Here is a 7,061-nt window from a genome sequence, read left to right on the forward strand (position 1 = left end):
AACTATGACAAGCCTAAACTTTGACAGGGTCCTGCAAAGATACCTGGTATTTGCCAAGCAGAGTGAAGTGGAAAAGACTAATATAAGTCTCTCCCTGAGCAAAAGCAAAATTTGATCTCCTGAAGTTGGGGCGGGGGAGGGGGGTGAGGGGTTCATCAGACTGTCTCAGGAGGGTTTTTTTGTTGTTGTTGTTTATTTTAACCCTTTAGGAAGAGGTTGTGTCACGTAAAATGTTTTATAATCTATTTTACAAACCCTCCTATACACCAACTGGTCAATTTTTGCTGACACGTTATTTCCAATGCCTGTCAGCAGCAACACCAGGTCTGCTGACTCTTCGACCTCACTTATTGTTTTCACAACTTTGGTTACAGTTTCACTGGTCAAGTTAAGCCCTTTCATTCTGTAGCCTTCGTACATAATTATATTTTGGATCCATGCCACATTCAGTGTAGATGAAATAAGTCTAATCTGATGAAATATTTCTGTGGGTCCCCAAAACATACAATTGGGGAAGGTTTTGACTGGGTGTGTCCATCACACAGGCTTCACAGTTATCAAAAAGTGATCATTTCAAACAGTGGTAAATTGTTTTTACTACAACAGCCCTAATAACAGCAGTCATATCTTTACAGCTTTGCTGGTCAACCTCCTGATATAAACTTAAAAAAATTGCTTTATGCAAAAGCAGCATTTGCATATCATGTTTATCCTTACTGAAGGCCCGTTCTCTTTATTCTTTTCATCCTCTGAAGAGGTCTGTCAAAAGCAAAGAAAAAAGTAGGTTTTAAATTCTTTGTTGCAGTAATTTAAAAGGCAAAAAATTTACTCATGGTACCTCATTCATACCCTTGCTTGCTTCTGAATCACCACAGCCAGCACCCCCAGCAGTTGTACCGCTGGCAACCATCTATCTCTCCGTATCAGCTGTCTCTGCTCCCTGTTATTAAAAAACGAAACATAGATGTGTTTAATCCCTTATAATTTTAAGCTTTTTTCTTTCAGAATGCTCTAAACTGTTTTACCTCATCATGTGCTCCTGGCTCAGATTGCTTTGCTTTGACACCAATTGCTACACACGTGGACTGGGATCCTGTATGGTCCTGGCTTGATTATCTGTCAAAAAAACATTTTAAGGACATAGTTGTAATAAATTTTTTCACATCTGTAAAAACTTTCAGCTGCTTTTACTGTAACAATATTGCCATGTGCCCATTAAACTTTGTTTACTGCCGGGCTGGAGATCAGATAAAGTGTGAAAAATCGGGACGGGGTGTGGGGGGGTAATAGGCACCAGTATAAGAAAAAGCCCCAAATCATCAAGATTGTCCCTATAAAATCAGATTATCTGGTCACTCTACTCTTGGGCCCATCACCTGACGATCCCTCAGCTGCCATGTCCACATACAAAAAAACAAAATATATTTAACCTCTTATAATTTTTCAAGAATTTTTATAAATTAATACAGGCCATCTTACATCAGCCCTCCTCCATAACTGGCAACAAATCTCTCCACGCCCTGTCCTTTACATCTTTGTCCTCATTTAGAACCAGCGACAACCTCAGAAAAACTGGTTCTTCAGTTCAATTTCAGATTGGAACATGGGGTTCAGTATTGGTTATGCCTCTTTAGCAAAATAAGTGTACATAGGTGGTATCTCTTCTGAGCATGTGCAGGTGCACCCAAAGGCAATTTGGGCTTCTTGGTGTCTGGTAAAAAGACGGGAACCTATAGTTTGTGAGCCTAATTTGAAACCCCACTTGCAAAAAAAGCATGGTTTAATGCATGCTGGTCAAATGATCATTAGCTAGTATTTTTCAAATAATCCATTCCGTGAAAGCCTGTTTCTAATCAGCTCAACAAATGAGTGGAATTTTTTTGAATGGACCAATGGTTGATAGTTGTGCCATGATTGGTTGAGGAAAATGCATTCTATGATGTAGCTATAGAACAGCTTCTGATTGGCCCGACCAGGAGGCATGGTTTGTCCCCAAGGCTCATTGTCATTATTTCCCTAGAGGTAGCCGCTGTGTTAAGCTGCTTTTCAGTCCTCTCCGTGCCATGTGCTCAGTAAACGCAGGTTTTCTTGCTGCTTTAAACAAAACTCTTGTTCTGTAACAGTCTTTTCTTACTCACTAGTTCTTACTCATCTGTTCTTACTCACTAGTTTATTTTCTCTAAAAAAAGAGATGCTTTATTCTTTATTTTTCAGACTCCATTTCAAACTAATAATTTTCTAAAAAAAAAAAAAACAAACTCCCCCCACCCCCCAAGCACTTTTAAAACCCCTTCCTGTCATAATCTACCTTATTTTCTAAATCAGGGATTGGCAACCTTTGGCACGCAACCCGCCAGGGTAAGCCCCGTGGCAGGCCAGGCCAATTTGTTTACCTGCTGCTTCCGCAGGTTCGGCTGATTGCAGCTGCCACTGGCTGCGGTTCACCGTCCCAGGCCAATGGGGGCTACGGGAAGCAGCATGAGCCGAGGGATGTACTGGCCACCGCTTCCCATGGTGGCAAACTGCGGCCAGCGGGAGCCGCAATCAGCCGAACCTGCAAGTAAACAAATGAGCCCGGCCTACCAGGGGGCTTACCCTGGCAGGCCGCGTGCCAAAGGTTGCCGATCCCTGTTCTAAATTATCTAAAAATACCCATAAACCTATTTTTCTTCTAACCTTCACATGTTAGAAAACCCACACACAATCACCCCTAACAGTTTCCATTCACATTTTTTTTTTTTTAAAAATTCAAAAGAGTGGCTGTGCCAAAAGCATACATAGCCAGGTATGAGACCTGAGAACAGGACACATCAAAAAAAGGGGCTTGAAAAACCTTTCAAAGTTGTATGGTGATGAATGCTATAGAGCGATTAGTGTCATATAATAGCAGTGTAGCCACAGTAGCATGGGTAGGGGCAACTGAGGCACAACTAAACCATACCGAGAACAAGCCTTCCTGAAACCAGCAGGTATACACTCAGCACTGCTCAGCCAAGCCTCTGCAGCCGCTACTCATTCTACCCTGACTATGCTGCTGTTTATACTAACTCTAGCTTGATGAGAAGTAGAATGAATATGCATACGTGAGCAGCGAAATCACACCCCTACCTTGTAGCGTAGAGGCATACACACTGAATGATTCAGGTGAAACCGGATTCTCTGTTCAAGCAAATGTATGTAAATGCAAGAGCTTGATCTTTCTCCTTCTCCTCACTTCTTTTTGAAACTCATTTCCTGGTGTTCTCAGTTATGTACTGCATATTTATTCACGCCTATTCTATATGTTACTATATTCGATTCAACTACCTTGACCTCATCAACATATATGTTACCATATGATCTGCCATTGCATAATCACAACACTGAGAAATGTGGTATTCTGTTCAATTGCAATAATAAAAAGAAACCATGCTAATTTTGATACTGCTTCTTGGATAAGTTGATAAGATTGATTTCTGCTACACCCCGTCCTATAGCCTTAGCTGCATATAAATAACATTTGTGACTACCATTGTGTTGCATAATCAATTTATGAATGCAAATAAAATTGGGACATTAGAATAATGTCCTACCAAGGAAACTGGTCTCACCTCATATCAGAAAAAATAGCAATTTAATTGAAAGAGTAGAAGGGAAGGGAGAAGAGCACAGAAAGAAGGAAACAGAATAAGAAAAAAAAAATCAGAGGTTTATTGCCTGAATTTATTGTCAGAGTAATACTTCAAAGAAAGTAGAAAACAAAACTCTACTCTTATTGCATTATTGCTTTATAGGGACACATGATGTACCTTGAGGTGGAATCTAAGTTATTTCCCCCACCCTCCAATCAAAGGAACTTAGTCTTTTGGAAGTCCTTACTCATGCAAAACTCCCATTAAAATATTGCCTGAGTAGGGACTGGAAGACTTATTGATCTCTTTGTTCCCGCCCGTCAGACAGAAGAGGGAAAAAATACTGAGATACATTATAACAGGTCGAGCATCAGAAAACTCTATTTTATAATAGAGAAAGCAAAAACACAGACCCAGTAGTCAATTGTACCTAATTTATATGATGTTGTGCCTGCATGTAAACTTTATTACCTGGGGAATAGACTATTTGAGCTCTCTAGTCATTTATCCATGTTATTGTTTTTACTTGCAGTTCTTAATAGGCAGCAAATGTCAGACACCACCAAGTTGGTTACTTAATGTACCCAAACACACCCACACACCATTTGAAAGTTTATTATGTCTACTTTAAGATGAGGCATAATGTGGAGCTATTAAGTGTTGCCATTCCATAGAAACAGGGATAAACAATGGCACCACAAGTGCATTAAGAACGACCACCCTGAAATGTTTAAATTTGTTAGTTCGTTTAATGACTAGTATTTCAAGACAAGAAATTTGATTTTCTTAGCCATGTCAGAAAAGGTTGATGACCGATTTCTTGAGTGGGCTGAAGAAGTTGTGTCTTGTCAGAATTAAGTGCACCTTTCAAATCTCTCCATTTGTTCTTCACCAACATCTGCTATTTTCAGTAGAGATTCATGAGCATGTAATATTACATGCAATCTAGTAGATATGTTGATATGTATTTCTGGATGTGATTCAGGGTCAAATGGATTTGTCATATTGTTGAATTAGGGAACTGGAACACATGACTTACGAGGAGAGGCTGAGGGAACTGGGATTGTTTAGTCTGCAGAAGAGAAGAATGAGGGGGGATCTGATAGCTGCTTTCAACTACCTGAAAGGGGGTTCCAAAGAGGATGGATCTAGACTGTTCTCAGTGGTAGCTGAGGACAGAACAAGGAGTAATGGTCTCAAGTTACAGTGGGGGAGGTTTAGGTTGGATATTAGGAAAAACTTTCACTAGGAGGGTGGTGAAACACTGGAATGCATTACCTAGGGAGGTGGTGGAATCTCCTTCCTTAGGAATTTTTAAGGTCAGGCTTGACAAAGCCCTGGCTGGGATGATTTAGTTGGGGATTGGTCCTGCTTTGAGCAGGGGGTTGGACTAGATGACCTCCTGAGGTCCCTTCCAACCCTGATATTCTATGAAGTCATAATTGGCAAGAGCTGTGTTCTTCATCCCTCTTGAATGGAGAGGGAAGGACTTCTTTGAGGACTGCCTGCCCTACTACTTGGTAGGCCTCTTCTTTCCCTCATAGCTTTTACATATTCATAATATGAAGCTGTTTATTGTCATCACTAACACTGACCTGTACATAAGTGTCACTGAATTAGACTAGTTTCTAGAATATTTCAAAGGCTAATACTGCATTCACAGGCATATTAAAAACCTTCTACCAAGTGTACTGGATGCTACAAAAGCTTACAAATGGAGAAGCATTATATTAGGAATTCACATACACTTATATCTACCCAGTACAAAGTATGGGCACGCAATCTACTGCTACTGGTGCACAACCTTCAGTGAGAGACTGATCTGGTCAGCAAATTTCAGCTGAAATTATAGAAAATTATAATGACTTGTGAGATACTCTGACAATTAAGAATATGCAATATGAAAATATTTCATGTTAAAAAATTTCAAAATGTTGATATTCACCATTTTTGCCATGTGCTAAACAGTTTAATCATTGGGGGCTGGGGGGGAAGCACGGAGAGAAGAGAGTACTTGTCCATGCAAAAGTCAATGTAAATCTTTGAATATGTTGGTATTTGGTAGCTTTTATCAACAAACATCACATTAGCATGTTGACATTAACAGAGTAAAAAACCATAGTCAGTCATGTTTCAGTGTTTCTGGAACTGTGCAAAAAAGAAGATACTCGTGTTGGGTACATTGTTTCACCTAATCTACAGGCTTATAGCATCATACCTCATCTAAACATACATAAAATAAGCTTTCAAATGAAGTGTGTATATGTATATTGCATATTTGTCCCCTTCAATTGAGTATTGAGAGCCATGATAGCTGGCACAGAAGAGCAGTCATGAGTGAAATAAGAACACACCCCCTCTGGGGCAGCATTCAGAAAGAAAAGCTTCCTTTGCTTTCTTTTCTCATCTAAGCAGGAAGGAGCTTTTCTGAGATACATAGATACAAATGTTTGGGGGAGCCTTCTGGCCCCAGTGAGGATGAGTGCTGAAGAGATGCCTGATCTTCCAGTTAGTCAGAGTGCAGGTGACCCGGCAGCTACTGCAGCATCCATCTCAAATGGATGTAACCATGTACATTCCTGAAGAAAAAAGTGTAGATCAGGGAAGAGTGTGGTGGAGGCGCAAGAAACAGCTGCTGCTGAGTTTAGTTCCTTAAGTCTAAATGATCCAGGACTGTGGACCTACTTGAGCAGTAGCCTGAGGGACTTCCTTGTACTGCATGGGCCACAGCAAGTGAAAAACTTCATGTTCCCCAAAGACAGTGAAAATCAAAGTTTCCATCCAACACATGGCTGAAATCCCCAATGGTGACAAAGTGGAGAGGCCATGGCTTATATACTCAAAAACCTAGACTGCTGCCTGCTGTTTTTGTTGCAAACTCTTCCAGTCTAATGGTCCAGCCACATTGGGTTCTACAGGAACAAAGGACTGGAAAAATCTAGGCTAGAAATCTGGCATGCCATGAGAAGGCAGCAAGTCAACAGAGAGCATTCCATAGGTGGAAAGAACTTAAGATGAGACTAAGGTTAAAGGCCACCATAGATGATCAGCATCAAGAGAAGATTGCATCAGAGTCTCTTTACTGGCAAAATGTTCTGAAAAGGCTCACTGCCATTGTAAGAATGCTTGCCATCCAAAACCTAGCACTGTGTGGCACTTCAGATCAGCTGTATGTGCCAAACAATGGAAGCTTCCTTAAAATTGTGGAGCTGATGGCGGAGTTTGATGCTGTACTCCAGGAGCATCTAAGAGTCGTCACCACCCAAGAAGTGTACATACACCACTACCTTGGAAGAACAATTCAATAGGACATCATACAGTTACTGGCAACAAAAGTCAAACAGAAGACTGTGGCAGATCTGAAGTCAGCAAGATATTACTATGTTATTCTGGACTGCACATCTGACATCAGCCATACGAAACAAAAGATTTTAATGGTGCATTTTGTAA

General features: G+C 40.6%; 1 long non-coding RNA gene across 1 annotated transcript; it reads right to left on the reverse strand.

Moving 5' to 3' along the window:
• Positions 1 to 213: 213 nt before the first annotated feature.
• On the reverse strand, positions 214 to 1,111 carry LOC125632054 (uncharacterized). The gene is made up of 3 exons (XR_007355170.2): positions 1,026 to 1,111; positions 850 to 940; positions 214 to 759 (listed from the first exon to the last, which is right to left on the reverse strand). It is a non-coding gene; the product is annotated as an uncharacterized LOC125632054 (long non-coding RNA).
• Positions 1,112 to 7,061: the final 5,950 nt, after the last annotated feature.

The sequence above is a fragment of the Caretta caretta genome, chromosome 2 (genome assembly GCF_965140235.1).
Source record: "Caretta caretta isolate rCarCar2 chromosome 2, rCarCar1.hap1, whole genome shotgun sequence".
Classification (NCBI taxonomy): Eukaryota; Metazoa; Chordata; order Testudines; family Cheloniidae; genus Caretta; species Caretta caretta.